We start from the raw sequence: 21165 nt of genomic DNA on the forward strand, positions 1-21165 counted from the left end.
CTGTGTTTTCAGAGCCTCAAGTCGTAATCAATTAAAGGAATTAGGCAATCATTTCACGTGCATAGATGTTTGGGGTTGTTGATGATTTTTACAGCAATTCTCAAGTTGTTGTCCCAAGAGGAAATGTACTGTAAATATACTGTATACTCAAAAAACATGTTTATTAATTATTTGCTTTCACATAATTTCCACCATTTTTCACATTGTTTGTGAGAAAAGTTTCAAAAAAAGTGTATTGTTTTGCGTACAGCTGTTCTATACACCAAATGTTACCATTTATAAGCAATTCTAATTTATACTCAAATATACTTATAGTTGGCTTCTCTTGTCCCACGTATTCTGGATATACTTTAAATCCTTTTCTTGGAAGAAGTAAACAGCACATCTTCCCCATTCCCTTTAAGAGAAGAAACAGACAGTATTCCAAAGAATTGTAAAACTATGAATATGTGCATCACGAGGTGCCAAGCAGCATCCTTGTTTTTTTCTCTGTTCATTTTGTGACTCTTAGTTGTGAACCCAAAGCATAACAGTGTTCATTATTATGCAGCATGCAGACCACATGCTGTTGCTTCTTTTGCATCCCTAAATGAACTGAAATAAATTAAAGGATGTTCAAATACAACACCAATGTACAGTACATCACATTGGTTTATGTGTATGACACATTTAATAAGAAAGATGAACAATGGATCTTAACACAGTATGTCCCAGTTTATAGCACCTTGTTGTTGCTTATGTTAGATTCTGTGTTGATCAAACAGCCCTGTTTTAGGATCATGATACTGTACTTGAAAGACCACTTATTCCACAAACTGAAACCTACTGAATATTTCCTTCATTCATGTAGCGCCTAGTGAATACTACTTAATCATAGATTTTTTTTATACCAGAAACAAATTGCAATGGAAACCTTTGTCAAAAGGAGTGAGTGACATGCCATTGCCTATTTATTCCTTTTATCTGTACAGGTATGTATATTTTTATACAGCGCCAACACTAAAACAGCACATTACAAAAGAGACTAGGGAATGTTAATACAATAAGAGCAAAAAACATTAAATCAGAGAATCAAAGGAAATCCCTGCCCAGGAGAGCTTACAATCTAAGGGACATTTTTCAAACGTATTATTAATTAATTTTATGTAATTTTATGTACTTGGGCTTCTGCTTTCATGAACTAGAGGAAAGAGGGTGGTGCAGATTTTTTTTTTTTATCAGGTAGTTCCCTGAATCAAGGACTTGGGTGTGAAATATGAATACATACATTAAGTAATTCTAATTGATAAACTTCTTATAGGCTTGTTTATGCTGTTTACAAGGTAAAGATATTTACCCCGTGTTTTGGTTTTGCCATTAAAATGTTTTTTTGTGTTTTGCCTAAATTGCTTGCTTTTAGTTCTGGTTTTGATTTTGGACAAAAGGGAAAATGTAAATTTGTCATAATGTAATCTGGAACTGATTTTGACTCCTTTCTAAGTATTTGTCATTTACAATCTACTTAATAAAAATAATGATAATAAAATAATACAGTTGACTATTATAAATAATAATAATAATATGCACGTAAATACTATGAGTGATTTGTGGTGCCAATCAGCAACAAGGGACACAGTCCTGTATTATGTATTATATTTTATCTTCCTCATCTTGATCATCAACGCTGTCAGCATTGTCTTGAACTAATATAAACTCATCCCTACTGGAATGAACCTCAAAATGTTCCTTTGCAAGTTGACGTTATTCATCAAACATTTTAGTTCATTTTAATGAATTACAGCTTCTCCGTCTTTTTGGCAGTAGCGACCTTTAACGTTTAGCGTAATGCTGCCAATAATGCTAAATATTGTGTCATTGTAGATACCGAAAGGTGGACAGCTTAAGTAAACCATAGCCAGTCTGTATAAAGTCTGTAGACCATTTTATGTTCCTCCCAGTATATAAATGGTCTGGCCCTGATGGCAACTTCACTGTTTTCATTGAAATAATATTCCACCATTCTAAAAACAGAATAGGTACATCTTATTCTTCTGTATCTGTTACATTAGAGTTATATTTCAGTTTTGTTCTTGCTTGATGCTGATTGACACCAATACTACTTTCTAATGTATTATTAATAGCACGAGAACCAGTAGTTTTTATCGGGGGAAGTTGAAGGGCAATAAGGTACACAATGTGACATTTCAGCTGACACATTGGCAACAAGGTGTTTAAATGTGTGCCTGGTAGAAGGAAAGAAGGCAAGTTTATCTTAAACCGAGAGTCAAGCATGGTTAGCCAAATTTACTGCTCGAATTTAAATATTGTGGAAACTCTTCGGATCTCAATAACAGAAAAGAGGTTATAAACAAGACCAAAGTATCTAGATCTAGAAATGTCTATTTAAATTGACCTTCTGCTTCTCCAACTGCTTTTCCAGAAGTTTAATGTGTGCCATGACCTGCTTTAGGCTGATGCTGTCTCAACTTAGTTCCTGTGTTTTTATTTCAAGTAGTTTAGGTAGGTTAACAAAAGTTCAATGATTTTCCAGTGTGCGGGAGTAAAAGTCCATCATTCCCCCTCTAATGGAATAATGGGGAGATACTTGTAAATCTGCCCTCCTTTAAAGTGGTAGGATTAATTCCTTCATGGCGGCCATCTCCTAGAAGGGCGACAACATTACATACATTTATATTTCAATACATCTATACTATACTTCAGAAAGTTTGTTTGTTTGTTTGTTGGTCTGGCTATACAAATCCATATGCTTAATCCTAGAGCCACCAAACTTGGCATGCTATCTAATAAGATTAAAAAGAAGAGCGTAGGTGGGCTTTTAATATGTTTGGCCCATAGCTTCAGGTAGCCCCCCCAACAAATGTTCGTGAAAACTTCTGTTTTTTCAACTCCATTTACTCAGGGAATTGTTCAATTAACTTCAAATGTGGAATGAAGGTACATATTTGGAGGAGACATAATCGATCCTCAAACTACTGATTCAATACTTGCGGTTCCGATTCTAAAGTGTTTTTCTTGATTCTAGATAAATGCCTTATGCTTCGTACTTACGTTCGACTGAAACAAAACAAAAGTATGTGAATAAAGAGCTTTTATTTTGAAATGTTAGCTTTAGTGAAGTCTTTCTGCCATTTTCTTGGCATTCTCAAATATATTCTTGATTTAGGATGCAATTGGTTAGGACACAGTTAGTTACTTTACAAATAAACATAGTAAAATGTGTAGGCGCATCTATATAATAATTTAAAATGCAAAATTAAGAAATATGCTTTAATACACTGCTAAAAAAGGTATGTTAAAGGCTGCATACATTTTTTCATAGCAGAACAGGCATTCTAGATAAACACTTTTTTTTTTTTGATCACAGGAAAGTTTCCCCGTTGCAGGATAATATGATAGCCTGCATGCCAATTCCCAATATAACTGTATGTTTTTTACACATCATAAAATATACATATAAAAAGTATGTGTCTCAAAAGAGAGAGAGGACCATGCAAGAATCTAGACCACCACTGAAACATATAGCAACCTTAATAACTCATTGTGCCTTGGTACATTAAATTATTTTTAGATGCCCCAGGAGATTGAGGAAAAATTAGACAGAAAGAAAGTAGCCTAAAAACATGTTTCCTGAATTAATCCATACCCCGACAAAAATGTCCAGCTGAAAGTTTGAATCATAAATAGTCTGTGTTCAGCATGGCCCCCTTGTCAACAAAAATAGGTCAAACTATTTTGTCAAGAAACAGACTCCTTGAATATCTTAACAGCTGTAATATTGCATGCAACCCACCCTATAACTATCCAACGTGATATTTAGTCACTTGATGCTTTCATAACAGTCTATGGATCTATTTTATTAAAAATGTTGACACAGTGGTAAGAAAAGGTAATATCAGGCACACAACAACTTTTACAATATTTACTGAATCTCAAGTATTAAAGAAGCAAAGTTCTTAAAGGTACAGTAAATTGAATTGCACCGTTTGGTCACAATGCTACCAAATGCATAAATTAATGCAGTATTCTTGCATGAGGAATAGTCACATATTCCAAGTTGAAAGATAACTGGTAAACACGCTAATTTAAATATGCAAATAAGCTAATTTAAATACGTATTTAGGCTTTTTTCCAGGTCTTTCTCTAGCGTATACGTCACTCTATGAGGTATATATATCAATGGGTAGTCCTCTTAATAGGACCTCTCTCCCTCCCTCCTGGCCTCTCTCCCTTCATTCCTTTCTCTCCCTCACCCCACTCTTCTTCCTTCTCTTTTTCCCTGTGTGGCTTAGCAAAATAAATTGTGAATTTAAAAAAACAAATGCACATCTCTAGACTTTAGTCCCAAAACAATCGTCACTCATTGTGATTATGTGGAGGCTGCTGCTGCTGCTGTGAACCTGTGGTCTGCTCAATGTAACCAAGGAGCTATAGTGTACAAGGATGGATGGATGATTGGGCTTGGAGTGAAATTACAAGGTAAGGGGTTAAGGTGCATGATTTTATTTCAGAATGACTTATGGTTTGGTGGGATGGATTACAGTTTGTAGTTAAGTAATTACATGCTGTGATAGCTAAAGTTTTAGCAGTTGGGTGGGAGCAGCATGCTAAGAACGTGGGCTGCTTGTCTGAGGGTAATAACTCACAGTGTTCTCTTCAGAATTCCTGCTGGCACAGTGAAGCAAGAAAGGAGAAATAGTAGGGTTCGGGGAGCATCTGCTCCAATGTCAGGTGGAATGGCCAGAAAGGAAGGGAAGCCTTGTGCAACCAACTGATGAGTATGGACATCATGAGGTTCGGATTAATGGCTGTAGGGGTCATTGAGGTAACTGTGAAGGTGTAAAATAGGTGTAAATTTGGCAGGACCTATTTCCTTATGTGAATAGGGATGGTGGCAAAGAGGAATTGTTTTTCTGAATTTGTTGGGCAGATGGGAAGATAAAGAGAAAGGGGCAGTTGGGGGCTCAGCATTATCTACATCGAGTCAAAGAGCATCTAGGGCATTAATACTAGTTAGGGTGGAAGATATGGGGCAGTACAGGAGAGGCATTTGGAGGATAGTGGTATGTAAGGACCCGCATGTCGGATCTGCGTCATCTTATACAGGACCTCGGTAGAGAGCTATACTTACTACACCACCTGACTTCTCATGGCCTATAAAAAGGCACCGGTCCTGTCCTCTAGTGCTTCACAACAAGCTTGCTACCCTGGAGGCAGATTCTCTTTAACTGCTGCTTGGAAGCTCACCGAATTTCTGCTGGCTCTTGCGAAGACCTGGCATCAATTCTGGCTTCTACTATTATTCTGATGCTTGTTCCCTGCTCTGACCTTTGGCTTAATTGACTACTCTTCTGTTTACCACCTGCTGGGACCTTGGATTATCTGACTATCCCATCTGCCTCCTCTTTCTGGAGCTCGCTGCCTACATCGCACCGCGGATCCGGACTCTTGGTGCCAGCTACTAATGAGCCTCCTTATTGATCTTATAGACTATTCCATGGATTCTCCTTTAAATCTTGACAGTTTGTGTAGCCAAGAAAAAAAATTAAATTCGTCAAAAGAGACATAACTGACATAGAGGAGATTCGCAATGTGCTACAGTTCCTGTAGGGTGAAGTCGCAACATTACAAGCGGAGAATGCCGTGCTTCAGACTGCTTTTTCTTGCCTTACAAACACAGGTAACTCAGGTAGAGATGATCACTTGCCCCACTTTTGCAATCCTCACCTTACCCATGCCTCCCCGCTTTGATGGGAGACCAGACAAATTTCAAGTTCTCTTTAACCAGTGTTGAATCCATTTTTATTTTCGGCAGACCATTTGTCTGGTTGTTAGAGCTAAAATTGGGTTCATCCTCAGTAACCTAGCAGGGGATTTCCCACTGCTTCACCACTGCTCGCTGACAACAGTCCACTTTTAGAAACTTATATTGACTTTAAGGCCAAGTTTAAAGTTTTTGACCTCAGAGATTTTAGCCAGACAGCAAAATATGCTTTTCTGAAATTTTGACAAGACTCTAATGATTTGTTGCCTTATATATTCAAGTCCAAAACGTTGATGGTTGAGACCAATTGATAAGATTTTCTGACGTGCATTAAGAGATGATCTCAAAGATGAACTGGCTCATGTCGCCCATCCTTAGACTTGTTCCGCAATGGTAGATCTTGTGCACCTGATCGATCTGAGGCTGGGGAACACAGAACCGAAAAAATGTCACCATGCACTCCTATGCTCAGCTATATGCCCTAAAGTTAATAGGCAAGATTCTCCAGCTGGCCACACTCCACCTGAACAAATGCAGATTTGATCTATCAGGGGCACTTGACTCGAGAGGAGAGATGACGATGCAGGTCAGAATCGTTTTATCTGTACTGTGATAATTCTGGATGTTTTTATTGTTGCAAGAATTGAATTCCCGTCCTAATCAAGCCCTGAGTTTCGAAAACAAAGAATTTCCATCAACTAATAAGGATTCTTCCCTTAAAGTGTTTATACCAGGTAAACCTTCCCTTGATAGAGTTGCTACCTCTTCATTTTTGATGTTATACATGATTTTGCATTGTCCTGGTCTGTCTCCTTGTAAAGGAGATACCTTAATTGATTCAGGCGCATCAGGAAATTTTATTGATGAACATTATGTACAGGAACACCATATTCTGCTATTAAAGAAGATTCAAACTGCACCGGTGGAAATAAATGAATGGATCTCCATCCGCCTTAATCTCCTTTGAGACTGTATAGACTACCATGCCCTGAATGAGAATGCCATAAAATATAGATTCAAACTGCGGTTATTCCTGGAACTCCTGGAATAAATAAAGGATGGCTCGGAATCTTCACTAAATTGGATCTGTGTGGGGCCTATAACTTAGTTCACATATTGGCTGGCAATGAATGGAAAATGGCCTTCTGAACTCGGTTTGAACACTTTGAATACCGGGTTTGTCCGCTTGGTCTTTGCAATGATCCTCAGGACATTTTAGATCAGTTTATTGTTGTATATCTTGATGACATTCTCATCTTTAGTGACTCATAACAACATGAAAAACAGGTCAAGGAGGTTCTGAGCCACCTACAACATTTTCATTTGTATGTCATGCTTGAAAAATGCTTGTTTGATCAACCACGTAAAAGGTACATCCATTTAATCAGATCCTCTGGCTTATCCACAAAGTAGAGACAATATAAGAGAAATGCTGCACACCTCAAAAAGAAAAATTATGATACAGTTACCGGTGCTCCAGTGTTTGCATGAATGCCTGCAATCAGTCCTGAACAGATGAACAAAGGAACATAGGGCACAACGGGTTTTGCAAATCAAACTCATTTATTGAGCCAACACGACGTTTCGACCATAATGGTCTTTATCAAGTGACAATGGCATAAGTACATTCCCTTGTAACAACATATAAATAGTGCCCCAAAGCCCAACAATGCAACCTGTTCAATTAGTGCTGATGGAATTCATGTGCTGATTCAGTCCTTCTAGCCAATGTCCAGTCTGTATCTCTTGTTAGATAACCCCAACAGCTTTTAGCAATCCTCGTGGAGTTTACATTCTCATCATTTCTGTGTATCCTGGCATCCATCTTGCTGAGGTCATCAATCCGGTTCCTTAGCAGTTGGAACGCTTGCGTTTCAGGTTCGCGCATGTGTGGTAGTTATCTGCTCGATCCTCTTCACCCTTCTATAATTTTACCCAACTAACCCCCCTTATGCCTGCAGGACCGCAGGGAGACTGGCTCACACGTGCGCAATGACTCACAAGTAGTCTGCGCTTTTTGCGTTCCAAAATTATAGAAGGGTGAAGAGGATCGAGCGGATAACTACCGCACATGCGCGAACCTGAAACGCAAGCGTTCCAACTGCTAAGGACCCGGATTGATGACTTCAGCAAGATGGATGCCAGGATACACAGAAATGATGAGAATGTAAACTCCACGAGGATTGCTAAAAGCTGTTGGGGTTATCTAACAAGAGATACAGACTGGACATTGGCTAGAAGGACTGAATCACTACATGAATTCCATCAGCACTAATTGAACAGGTTGCATTGTGGGGGTTTGGGGCACTATTTATATGTTGTTACAAGGGAATGTACTTATGCCATTGTCACTTGATAAAGACCATTATGGTCGAAACGTCGTATTGGCTCAATAAATGAGTTTGATTTGCAAAACCCGTTGTGCCCTATGTTCCTTTGTTCATTTATCCACAAAGTAAACAGAGTAGTATTCAGTCTCAGAAGTATGAGACCTGTAGTCCAGAGCACGCATTTCCGGTTCAATGTAACTTACAAGCCAGAAAATTCAAATTGCTCTGAAGACATTTTTAATGGCCACAGCTTCCACAGTATGCTGCTCTACTCATTAGTTCCTGTGAAACTTGTGCACAAATTAAACAAATGCGATAATGACCAGTAGGATTACTACAACCAATTGACTGTCCTAATCAACCCTGGACCTGTATCTCTCTGGACTTTATCATAGAATTACACCCCTCTGAGGGTGAAAAGGTAATTATAACAATCATCGATTCCTTTTCTAAACTTGCTCAGTTCATGCCACTTCCTTGTTTGCCCACAGCTCAAGGGCTCTCCAAGGAAGTATATTATTTGCATGGCCTCCCTAGTAGGATAATTATGAACAGAAGATCCCAGTTAATTTCCCATTTTTGATCTGAGATGCATTGATTACTGCATATTCAAAAAGCACTGATGTCTGGCTATCACCCACAGTCAGGACAAACTAAATGTCTGGCTCTAATTCTAAGTAGACTGATAGGGAAGCCCCTGCTGCTGCCTCAAACAAGTAATGAGTGAACGGTGCTTTGGGTGTATAAATGGAAGGGAGTAGGATAGAGATAGAACCCAATTGCAGCACTCAGGTTCACGCTCTGTATGATGAGTGAATGATTTAAAACATAACTTTATTAGTGTACCAATGAGATAAAATAATGGGTATTAAAAACAGATAAACATGTATTGGACAGAGATCAAAATAAAGATGATGAATATTCCAGAGAGAAGGATAGGGAAAGGGAATACAGATTAGATATGGAGAAAAGAAGAGAAAGAGAGAGACAGAGAGAGAGAGAAAGACAGAGAGAAAGAGAAAATAGAATTCAAGAACAGAAGGAGAGGACCATTAGAGATAGAGAACATCACAGAGAAAGAGAGTCCCAAAGAGAAAAGGAGTATCAAAGAGACAGAGAATTAAAAGAAAAAGAACATAGAGAGAAAGAATATCAAAAAGAAAAAGAGGCCAAGAGAGAGAGAGAGCTGAGAAAAGAGAGAGAAGAAAGGAGAAGAGATAGAGATAGACACCAACTTAGTAGGCAACATCACACTAGTAGATCTCGCTCTCCAATTGGTGCCACTGGATCGGATGATTTTTTGGAATCAGACAAACCACTCAGCATATGGGAGTCATCGAACCCTTACACCCCACTACTAGAGAAAAGGGAGGACAGTGTTTACCACAAAAAAGAAAACATCAGAGAGGAAAACGAGGAAGAGGTAGGAAAAAGGAGAGAATAAATAAAGAAAAACATAAAGTGAACAACAGCATTTTTAACTTAAGCTCGACCATTTTATCCACTCCACAATTAAATTTAATTTCAAAAGGATTATCATTTGCCCTATCAGTAGGGCCTAATAATTTTGAGCTAATTTTAGACGCCAATAGATATTTAAGGAAACTTACAGTAAAAAGATTCTTTCTGAGTAAAAATGTGGAAAGTAGATTAATTAATCCAGAACCTGCTATCCAGAGAGAAGCTGAAAAATTTAAACATACCACATTGACGAGTAAATCGACATTTTATCCAACCTACTACAAAGGGAATCATTTAGAAGTTTTTTATGACTTAATTGTTAAAGACTTTGAAAATCTGTCTAAAAACACTAAATCTAAGACTAGAAACAATATATCCAAAGAAGAGAAAATGCCTTAGAAGAGATCACAAAGAATACCGACATAGTAATTAAACAGGCGGATAAAGGAGGAGGAATAGTACAGTAATTATGAATAGAACAGATTACCTTAAGGAAACAGACCGCCTCCTGGGAGATCAAAATACCTACGAGATTCTTAAGAAAAACCCTACAAATATTTTTGGCAGTGATTTGCAAAAACATTTAGATAAAGGAAGGGATAATGGTATACTTACTGATAAAGAGTACAAATTCCTGCTGAACAAAACACCACAGATACCCATATTTTATATACTTCCTAAAATACATAAATGTTTGAAAAACCCTCCAGGAAGACCTATAATTTCTGGCATAAATTCCCTTACCTCCAATTTATCGGCATATATTGATGATTTTTTACAGGAGTATGTTAAAACTTTAAAATATACCACTGACATTCTTCAGCTATTAGAATCCTTTGTATGGAAAGAAAACTATATATTGGCAACAATAGATGTCTCTTCATTATATGCATCCATTGCACATGATGAAGGATGTAAAGTCATTAAATACTTTTTAGATAAAATGGAGAGTTACATGAATTGCAAGTTCAGTTTTTAATAGAGAGTATTGCTTTTATATTGGAAAAAAATTATTTCTTATTTAATGACGTCTTCTATATTCAGAGATGTGGCACCGCCATGGGTACGAGATTTGCCCCCAGTTATGCCAATCTCTTTATGGGATTTTGGGAAGACCATTACATCTGGTCTGACGGCATGCTGGGGGAGGGTATTGTCCTATGGCGGCGCTACATTGATGATATCATTTTAATTTGGCAGGGAGATCAGGAAAGTTTAGACCTATTTATTACCAATCTGAATGTGAATATGCTAAATTTAAAATTTACATCTACTACTAGTAAGACATCCATCGAATATTTGGATTTAGTTATCTACATAGAAGAAGGATTAATAAAAACAAAAACACACTTTAAAAATGTTGATAGTAACAATTTTATTTTGCGCTCCAGCTGCCATCACCATCAATGGATGGACAATGTTCCTTATAGTCAGTACAGAAGAATGCGCAGGAACTGCACTGACGACAACGTTTTTGAGGAACAATGTAAAATCTTAGAGGAACGCTTTTTGGAAAAAAGTATACTAATACGGTATTGGATACAGCACTCAATAAGGCAAATTTGTTACAAAGGAAAGATCTATTAGAAACAAAAAAAACTGTGAAGACTAAGACCAACAATTTTGAGACAGCATTTCTAACCACCTATAATAAAGAAGCTAATAGTATTAACAAAATTTAAAAAAAGCATTGGCATGTTCTCAAAACAGACAAAATGTTAAGTGAAATTATTCCTGATTACCCTAAAATTATTTACAAGAAAGCTCAAAATATTAAACACTTTGTGGCCCCGAGTGCACTTAGGAAAATACCTACTAATGATAAGAGGTGGCTTAAAGGCTTAGAGGGTTTCCATGGCTGTTCATCATGTAAGGCATGTGAACATAAGCAATTAGATAAAAAAAGCTTTATTTGTAATAAAACGAAAGAAATTTTTAAAATTAAACAATATATCAATTGCCACATAGACTTTGTAATTTATGTTTTGCAATGCCCATGCGGGCTACAGTATGTGGGGAAAACTACAAGATCAATCCGGATTCGTATTTTAGAACATTTGAGCAATATCAGACGGGGAATACTTACCCATAGTGTATCGAAGCACTTCGCCAAATTTCATAATTCCAATCCAAAAGATTTAAAATTTACTGTAATAGAGAATGTTTTGCAACATTGGAGAGGGCGAAGTAGAGAACTGGATCTCAGCAAAAGAGAGATGTTTTGGATACACCAATTAAACACACTTATTCCACATGGCTTAAATGCCGATTTTGAAATTATACCTTTTTTGATATAATCCGGTCCCCGCTCCACTTTACTCCGTCATACAGCTTGTTTCTTTCCCTTTTTTTAGTGTTTTCCTTTTTTAGTGTTTTTTTAGTGTTTTTTATAGTTTTTTACTGTTGCTATTTGCACTATATTTCTATTGCTGCTTATACACATTGCACTTTACATCTTGTGCACTTTCTGTATTTTATACCTTTTAAAATATATACAGTATTGAGCAATTAATTTATCTTTTATGTATATGTGTTCACTAATCATCTGTTTTTCTCTCTCTTTTATTCCATCCGATTAATATATGAATTTTTGTTTATTATTTTTAAATCGCCGCATTTTTAATCATCATATTTTATGAGTGTTATTATATAAATAAATTGTGTCACTATGTTACGTCATGTACAACTTTTTTTGGACCACAGAGTGCTGTGTCAAGGTTTTTGGCAACCTGTGGGTTAATTGTGTAACCATTAGAGACGGTTAATCCGTTAATTGATTTCCATCAACTTTAGTATATAATACTTCACAACCATAAGGGTCATTATTCTCTCCTGAGGAAGCTGTCCGTGAACAGCGAAACGCGTTGAGCCTTTTTCGTCAGTCTGCTGCAGTTGTTCTAAGAGTGAAGACGTGTGAGGTGCCTGCCGAAATCGCTGCTGATCGGCCGAGATTCCTCTTCCCCGCTCCCTACCAGATGTCATCACCCACTCCACCGGAAATGACGTCAGACGCCATCCACCGGCGGCGAGGTGGGAGCAAAGGGAGAAGAGTCCAGCTAGCTTCTTTTAACTAAAGAGCCCTCTACTGTCTCATTAAACTGATACGTGTACATGCCCTATGTACTTATTGTAAGTACATTTCTTTCTTTGTTTGATTGGATAAAAATTGTGTTATACGATCTACAATATAGTCCGTTTCTTTTGCATATGATACCTACACTCTGCGTGAATCGGAGTCTCCATCACTTCAATGAATTGCGTTTGAAGTTTCCTGCATATCAAGAGTCATCTCTGTTACAGACCTTACCTGATCCACACTGACTTAGTCAGACCCCTGCTTACATTTACTCTACTTGTTGTAAGTAGGAATTCTATTCGAGCCAAGATTCAACTATCTTCCAAACTGTTTGAATATACTGCACCATTATTGTGTTTATCTTTTTATTTTTCGGTGTGTTCCTGACTGTACCGCTCCCTTCCCCCCCTTTGGACCAAGCTTGTTTCTGTAAGGAATCCTTACAAATTCCTGTGAAGGTTGAGAAGTATTTTCTGGTTACACACCTATTCACTGTGTGTTTATTTATCTACACTTTAATTATTTAAGGGTGGTACTTAGCGCCGATACAAATCACTTGGGTTCATTAAAAACAGACGACCTGAAGGTAATCTGACCTTCAATACTCTAACCGTATAGGTTCAGGGTCTATGATAGCTGTGTGTACCGTGATATTCAGGTTACACACTAAACAACATTCCTTATAAGGATCTGAAGTGAAAAGCAATTCTTACAGGGTGGCTCTAGGGTAAGTATTGTGGTGCAAATCACTAGTGGCAGAGTAAAATGAACCGAATAATAATGTATAATCGTAGTGGATAAACTATGATTGCATGAGATCTGAACAGTTCCAGCATACAATGAGTCTCGAGCGCTAAAGTCCAAGATACCGTGATCTTATAGGCAGTCTCTGGTCTTTAAGATGGTAATTGGGCTTTTGGTATAGATGCTTCAGATGGGATAATGTCCTTGTAAATGGATACACCGTCTGGAATGACAGATACAAGACACACTTGATTGCGCAGCGTATTTCTGCAATCAGAGCCCTATCTGAGAGTGAGAGGAATACTACTCACATAATGGACGCCAATGCAGACAGTTGAGAGGATCTGTGCTTGCTCCCCTTCTCCTCTGCTCCTCTCACGAACCCCACGTGGAGACTGCTTGCTGGAGGCGACCTCAATCTTCAATGTCGTCAGGGGTTAACTCGTTGCGAAATCCCACCGATATGTGACAAGGATAGGCACAATATAGTGTAGTATGGAGTGACCTTTATTAAACTAAAAACACTTACAAATGATAAAAACACTCACATGGTGCAATACTGGACCGTATTGCTCCCTCTCGGGAGGAGGAGCTTAGTCCTTTGAGCCATCTCAGCACCCGTAGCCTGACCCCAGGGAGAGCTTCCAGCAGCACTGACGTCACACGCCGAGTCGACAGCGTGTCAGTGTGCAGGGATCCTCTCCATTGCGGCAGAAGGGTATACAAGCTGCGGACGGCATTTTGAGCAATACGGTCCAGTATTGCACCATGTGAGTGTTTTTATCATTTGTAAGTGTTTTTAGTTTAATAAAGGTCACTCCATACTACACTATATTGTGCCTATCCTTGTCACATATCGGTGGGATTTCGCAACGAGTTAACCCCTGACGACATTGAAGATTGAGGTCGCCTCCAGCAAGCAGTCTCCACGTGGGGTTCGTGAGAGGAGCAGAGGAGAAGGGGAGCAAGCACAGATCCTCTCAACTGTCTGCATTGGCATCCATTATGTGAGTAGTATTCCTCTCACTCTCAGATAGGGCTCTGATTGCAGAAATACGCTGCGCAATCAAGTGTGTCTTGTATCTGTCATTCCAGATGGTGTATCCATTTACAAGGACATTATCCCATCTGAAGCATCTATACCAAAAGCCCAATTACCATCTTAAAGACCAGAGACTGCCTATAAGATCACGGTATCTTGGACTTTAGCGCTGGGGACTTTATATTGTTTGTTCATTGTATTTATCAGGTTTGGAATAACCTGTCTTTATTGTTACCTAGCTGCTTATTTCACAGTATTTTTGTTACTCACCGGTTGTTGCACAAGCAATTTTCATTGTTTCAGCACATTTAGCAGATACTGTTAGCACCCATCATTTTAGTGTAGGTTAGCGCTTTTGGAGGGGTTATCATTTTTGTATCAGTCTCGGTAGAATGTTACTCAGGTAAGTTGGATATTGAGTCAGGTTGACCTAAGTTAACCTCCTTCTGTGTGCGGTGGTAGGGAGGATATGACCTCTAATAACCTTATGACGCTAATGAAAAGGCTATTTGCACAGTGTGCATAATGACACAGAATAAACTCATTCTCCCATATATCAGAGACTGTCTAGACCACGTGGTAGTGTACACAATTATAAAATAGTGATACTGGTTCATACAGTATAAAAACACCAAATAGTGATTGCTGCCTAAATAATGCTCTCAGCTCAAACCTACTGTGATTTGAATAGTATGATGTGTATTACATTGTGTCACTTTGCCTTTATAGACCTGAGGGTTAACGCTGACAGATACCCAGATGTAGAGGTCTATATATACTGGGTCATGGACTAACACACCTTTGTGATAGTACTGCTCAGGGGAATCGTGACACACTGGTGAGCACATGTAGGTAGGCTGAGTGGAACAGACTGTGTGTTGGAAGTGAAGTATCCCCTTATAGCTGCTGTCAGGAGATCCCTGAATAACAGCAGTAAGAGGGGAACTAAACTAGATACTTTAGCCACATAAGAGCAACAGTTGCCTGTATCAAATTACAACGAGGCTCAAAGTGTCCATCGGGGCACTCTGAGAGCCTGTGTAAATCGTGCAGGCAGGGAACCGCATCAACTCGCGGTTAGAGACTGTGGATGCGGAGGGAATCAGACCCCTGCGCGTGCACGTGTAAAGACCAAGCCACCGATGCGCGCGTTTCGCGAGAGCTTTCTCAAGGCGAAATATTCAGTGATCGTAAGAGTACCCTGCAGGTGAGCAGGTATATATAGGTCCTTCGGGTGGGTGACGTCATAGTTTACCCCTGATGTGCTGAGGTATGCTGGAAGCTGTACTAAGGCGCACAGTAAGTATATCCTATTGTATGAATGCAAAGCTAGCACAATAAAGGAAATATTATCTGACTTACAGTAATTACATGTGTGAAATTATTTATGTGTCAGAATAAGCACAGGGAGAGATGTGCATAATACTCTCTATGTGCCTCAAGGGTAGAATAAAGACTGGTACAGTGTAAAGTCACTGTTAATAAGATGAGGGTCCAGAGATGCCCTATTAAGGATAGATTTACCACTAATCGTGGATTCAGTCAGGATATGGTGACTACCTAATATATCTACACATGGCAATGTTGGATATATGATGACAGTCAAGGAAGGCCCACATAGAAGGAGAACTCAAGTTCTGCATCAAGTTGTTAGGTGGGATTTAAAAAAATATTTATAAAAAGGGGGTGTACAGATAGCCCTCATTGAGGCCTTGAGGTGATAATGTACCCAACGTGAAAATCCATTTTGACTCCCTTTGGAGGAGGGTTCTGTCCCAGTACCCCTTTCTCTGCCCTCGTATCAGATGGTCAATACCATAGAATGCTATAGCCTTCAGGTCTCCATCATGACACAAGTTGACGTGTCTAGATAGAGGTTTGTCAGCATTGCTCCTAATTGTACCGATATGCTCCAGTACTCTCTGTTTGAGACACCGTTTAGTTTTCCCCACATACACCTTTCGTTATTTGCAGATACCTTGGTATATTATACCTGTGCTTAGACAGTTAATAAAACCACGTATTTGGTATGTCTTAGTATTGTTCCAATTGTTAAATTGCTTAGTGATTTTCATATATTAACATGCCTTGCACCTTTGACAGGTGTACGATCCTGTTGGTTTGGGTGGAAACCAGGTCCTTGGTATCTCCTCCGTAAAATGACTCTGGACTCGTAGATCTCGTAAATTCCTCGCTCGTCTACTGGTCATAGATGGATAGTCCTTGATGACCCCTTTGAGTGACTCATCAGCTTGAAGGATATGCCAGTGTTTCTGAAGGATATTGCGGGCTTGAGGCCATTCCCTATTAAATGTGCTGATGAATCGTATCACCTTCTCTTGTGGATTCAGTGGTTTAGCCATGATCAGTGATCTCCGATCAGTGTGTTTGGCATGTTTGTATGCCTTTTTTATGCTTCTTTTTCTGAAGCCCCTGTTCTCGAATCGTCGACTCATAAGAAGAGATTGTACTTCAAATTCCTGTTCTGTGCTACAGTTACGTCTGATCCTCAGGAATTGACCGGTAGGTATACCATTGACCTGGGCTTTGGGGTGGTGGCTGCTTGCCTCCAGAATATTATTAGTGGCTGTCGCTTTTCTGAAGATGGTGGTATTAAGGATACCATCAGTACCTCTTGATATCCGTAGATCCAAGAAGCACATAGTGTCTCTGTTGTGTTCCAGGGTTAAATGAAGGTTGTACTGATTAGTATTGAGTACTTAGATGAATTCTTTTAGAGCGACCTCTGAGCCTCGCCACAGGACAAGCACATCATCGATGTAGCGGACCCAGAGGTCAATATGCTTAGTATGTACCTCCATTTCCTCTGTGAAAACTACCTGGGATTCCCACCATCCCAGGTAGAGATTAGCGTATGTAGGGGCACACTTAGTCCCCAATACTGTGCACCTCAGCTGGTGATACAGTTTTTTGTCAAAGAGGAAATAATTCCTGGTTAGTACAAACTTGAGAATATCCAAGGTGAAGGTGTTGTGTTTAATAAGTGTCAGGAATCGGCGTTCTCCACGCTCCCCACACAGAGCACCCCCTTCCCGCAGGGAGCCCCTGGACACACAAAAAAAACCTGCCTTACCGGCCTCCACGGCTCCTCGTCCCTGCCGCCATCGCGGGATCACTCCCCTCGGCGATTCCTTTGCTCAGCGCCGGGCGCGCCCACACCCTCCTGCACGCACACCTGCATGCACACCTGCACAATCCACTGGCTCGGTTCACGCGCGTACACGAGTTACGGAGCACGCTCAGTCTGCACACTCTTCTTCCCGTCCCCCGGACATCAGGCTCCGCCCCCGCACACTGCACGGGCATACTCAGGTTACCAACAAGACTCACCTGGCCTGTTATGCCTGCACCAATCTGCAGTGTCTCCCTGTAGCTCTTCCTGTCCCGCCTCCGTTCCTAATTGGACCTTCCTGCTTTATCTAGCTCCTCTCTGCTCTCAGTCTTTGCTCGACATAGTCTCTGTATGGAAGTACTTCAGGATTCTCTCAGTGTTTTCACAGGTTCTGACGCGGCTCGTACGACTACCCCCTCTGGCTCTCGTCTCGGCACTCCATGGACAACGCTCACTCTGGTAACCCCTTGAACACGGCTTGGACAATGACCTATCTCCACTCTCCACTCATTGACTTCGGCGAGGCATCCTTCACTCTATCTCTACAACCGGTACCGGCAAGTATTGTCTACCATACTACACCTGGCCTGGCAACGCTTCATACCACACTCCGGAAACGCTCCCTTTGCTGCGGGTGCGTGTATTACCACTTCCCCCTTCAGCTCAGGGGACGGGTCTGGTCTGCGGGCAGCACCGGCGTAACATTATGTCAAGCCCACAAGACGCAGACCAGACCGAATTTCAACAGTTTCTCTCCAATCTGCTTCAGCAAAACCAGGCCATGGCGGATCAAATTGTGGCACTTACACGTCAGGTCGCAGTACTCTCAGACAGGGTACCGACCGTGATCCCGCCAGATGTAAGCCCCCACTCCACAAGCGCAGTTAGCAGCTCAGATGTAAGGATTCCTCCCCCCAAGCCTTATGCAGGTGAACCGCAAGATTGTAGGGGTTTCCTAAACCAGTGTGAGGTGCAGTTTGAAATGGCCCCCCATCTCTACAATACTGATCGCAAGAAGGTAGCCTACATTTATAACCTCCTCACTGGCAGCGCCCTGGCTTGGGCTTCCCCGGTTTGGGAGCGACATTCTGACCTTACCCAAGATTACCCGGCATTTAAAGCCGAGTTTCAATGAGTATTCGATTCTCCCGCTCGTCGGGAGATGGCATCTGTTTCTCTCCTCCAGATCACTCAGGGACGGCGAATGGTGACACAGTATGCTGTGGAATTCCGGACTCTAGCAGCCGAGACTAACGGGGGACAAGAGGCTCTCGTCTCCGTATTCTGGCAAGGCCTGGCAGATCCCATCAAGGACGAACTCTCTCGCCAATCCAGGCCGGATCAATTGGAGGTCCTCATTGATTTGGCTGTCCGAGTGGATCAACGTATCCAGGTACGCCGCTCTGAGCGTCAGCGCACTCGCTTCCATAACTTTCAAGTTCCGTTCTCCAGTACTCCCAGCAACATTCCTGCTCCCCCAAGTACTACCATACCTCTTCGTCCTGCACTGGAGTTGCCAGAGTTAATGCAATTGGGGGTACAACACATCCGAACACCGATACGGCAGTTCCGCCACGCCGGGGGATTGTGTTTCTACTGCGGATCCATGGAACATCTGGTTCGGGAGTGTCCACTGTGTCCGGGAAACGGGAACTCCCAGTGAGTACAGAGGGGCTCTCTCTGGGTGTAATGTCTCCACGTCCCCTTTCTAAAGGTGAACTCCCTAAGAAACTTACATTTCCAGTCTCCCTTTCAGGCGATAAGTTCAAGACTTCTACCGCCGCATTCATTGACTCAGGAGCTGGAAGAAACTTCGTGGATCTTGAATTCGCCAGGTTAAACCGCATACCACTCGTGAGAAAGAAGGTACCCATCGCACTCGTCAGTATCAATGGACGTCCTCTTACCCCGGCCCACATCTCCTTAGAGACGGCTCCCTTGCTTCTGTCTTCACATCTGCACAAGGAGACCTTAGTTCTCGATGCCATTCACGCTCCTGGGATACCCATCACCCTTGGTCTTCCTTGGCTACAGCTTAACAATCCTCTCATTGACTGGACTTCCTCCGCTCCCATTTCCTGGAGGCCGAGGTCAGGCGAGACTCATCAACTGCTGGCCAATACCTCTGTTCCCAAAGTTATTCTACCTTCCGTTTACCATCAATTCCGGGACGTTTTCAATAAGGTACAGTCAGACCTCTTGCCGCCACACAGGACTTACGATTGTCCAATCGATCTAGTTCCTGGTTACTCCCTACCCAAGTCGAAGACCTACCCCTTGTCGTTACCAGAATCTCACGCTATGGATGAATATATCCAGGAGAATCTCAAGAAAGGCTTTATTCGTCACTCCAATTCCCCAGCAGGGGCTGGGTTTTTCTTCGTCACATCACTATTAAAAATCGTTACCCCCTTCCCCTTATTACCGAACTGTTCGATAAATTACAGGGGGCCAAGATTTTTTTCATGTTGGATCTACGTGGTGCCTATAACCTGGTGCGCATCAGGAAGGGGGATGAATGGAAGACGGCCTTCAACACGCGTAGTGGACACTATGAATATCTGGTAATGCCTTTCGGCTTATGTAATGCTCCCGCTGTCTTCCAGGATTTCATCAACGACGTCTTTTGTAAGGTACTCAATATTTTTGTTATTGTATACTTGGATGATATCCTGATTTTTTCCAAAGATCTCCAGGACCATATATGCCACACCTCCTACGTCCTTTCCCGTCTCCGTGAACACCATTTGTATGCCAAACTGGAGAAGTGCACCTTTCATCAGACCTCTACTCCGTTCCTGGGGTACATCATTTCCGATGAGGGGTTTATGATGGACTCCGGTAAACTTCAAGCAGTCACTGAATGGCCAATACCCAACTCTCTCAAGGCCATATAACGTTTTTTAGGGTTCGCTAATTATTATCGTAAGTTTATACGGAGTTTTTCCACCATTGTGGCACCCCTTACTGCGCTCACCAAAAAAGGAGCTGATCCTTCTGCCTTGTCATCTGAGGCTATCTCCGCCTTCGAGACACTAAAGGAAGCCTTAATATCCGACCTATTCTCCGTCATCCCAACACTGAACTTCCCTTCGTCCTGTAGGTCGACGCTTCTGATTGCGGCGCTGGTGCTGTTCTTTCTCAGAGACCCACGCCCCAAGATAAGTTACATCCTTGTGCATATTTTTCCAAGAAATTCTCGTCGGCCGAGAGGAACTATGACGTGGGTAACAGGGAACTTCTGGCCGTGAAGATGGCTCTTCAAGAGTGGAGACACCTGCTGGAGGGGTCGAAAGAGCCGTTTACTATTCTCACGGACCACAAGAACCTTCTTTACATAGAGAACGCTCGACGCCTTGGTCCACAACAGGCTCGTTGGGCTCTTTTTTTTTCTCGATTCGATTTTCACCTTTCTTATATCCCCGGGACCAAGAACGTAAAGGCAGACGCACTCTCCCGTATACATTCTTCTGAAGAGAGGCCAGAGGAATCTTTGGAGACTATCCTTCCGCATGAGAGGATTCTCGCCACGTCTTCTTTCAAGAATCTTGACAAGATTTTGCACTCCCAGAGACGCATTCCCAAGGACTTGGTCGTTCCCGACAACAAATTCTTTGT

This window comes from Ascaphus truei, chromosome 2, assembly GCF_040206685.1.
Source record: "Ascaphus truei isolate aAscTru1 chromosome 2, aAscTru1.hap1, whole genome shotgun sequence".
NCBI lineage: Eukaryota > Metazoa > Chordata > Amphibia > Anura > Ascaphidae > Ascaphus > Ascaphus truei.